At 69.7% G+C, this 231-nt stretch overlaps 1 protein-coding gene across 3 annotated transcripts in view; it reads left to right on the top strand.

Moving 5' to 3' along the window:
• The window catches only part of NAP1L4 (nucleosome assembly protein 1-like 4), a 54,046-nt gene continuing 53,815 nt past the window's right edge, over nucleotides 1–231 (top strand). For 2 of the 3 annotated variants that reach the window (XM_011930109.1, XM_011930111.1), the window contains exon 1: nucleotides 1–191. The gene's annotated coding sequence lies outside the window, so the exon portion shown is untranslated. The remainder of the gene's footprint in view (nucleotides 192–231) is intronic. The other variant, XM_011930110.1, reaches the window with a different exon arrangement.

Genomic DNA, 231 nt, shown 5'->3' with positions numbered 1-231 from the left:
TGATTGGCTGCCGTCTGCGGCGCGAAGCGCAGTTGACTTGCGCCGCGCTCGCCCAATCGCAGTCCGTCTTACTCGCGGAGAGAGGAGCTAGAAGCCTCGGCCAATGGGAGGCGGCGTTGTTGGCGGCCACGGCGGCGCAGCCCCAAAGCGAGTGAAGCCAGGGTCGCCGCCACTGCCGCAGGAGGCGTGAGGTGAGGAGACGCGGGTGCTGGGCCGGTAACGGCGCGCTGG

The sequence above is a fragment of the Colobus angolensis genome, unplaced genomic scaffold, assembly GCF_000951035.1.
Source record: "Colobus angolensis palliatus isolate OR3802 unplaced genomic scaffold, Cang.pa_1.0 Scaffold84, whole genome shotgun sequence".
Lineage (NCBI taxonomy): Eukaryota > Metazoa > Chordata > Mammalia > Primates > Cercopithecidae > Colobus > Colobus angolensis.
Note: the sequence above shows the minus strand (reverse complement) of the source record. Positions and strands in the feature narration are given on the sequence as shown.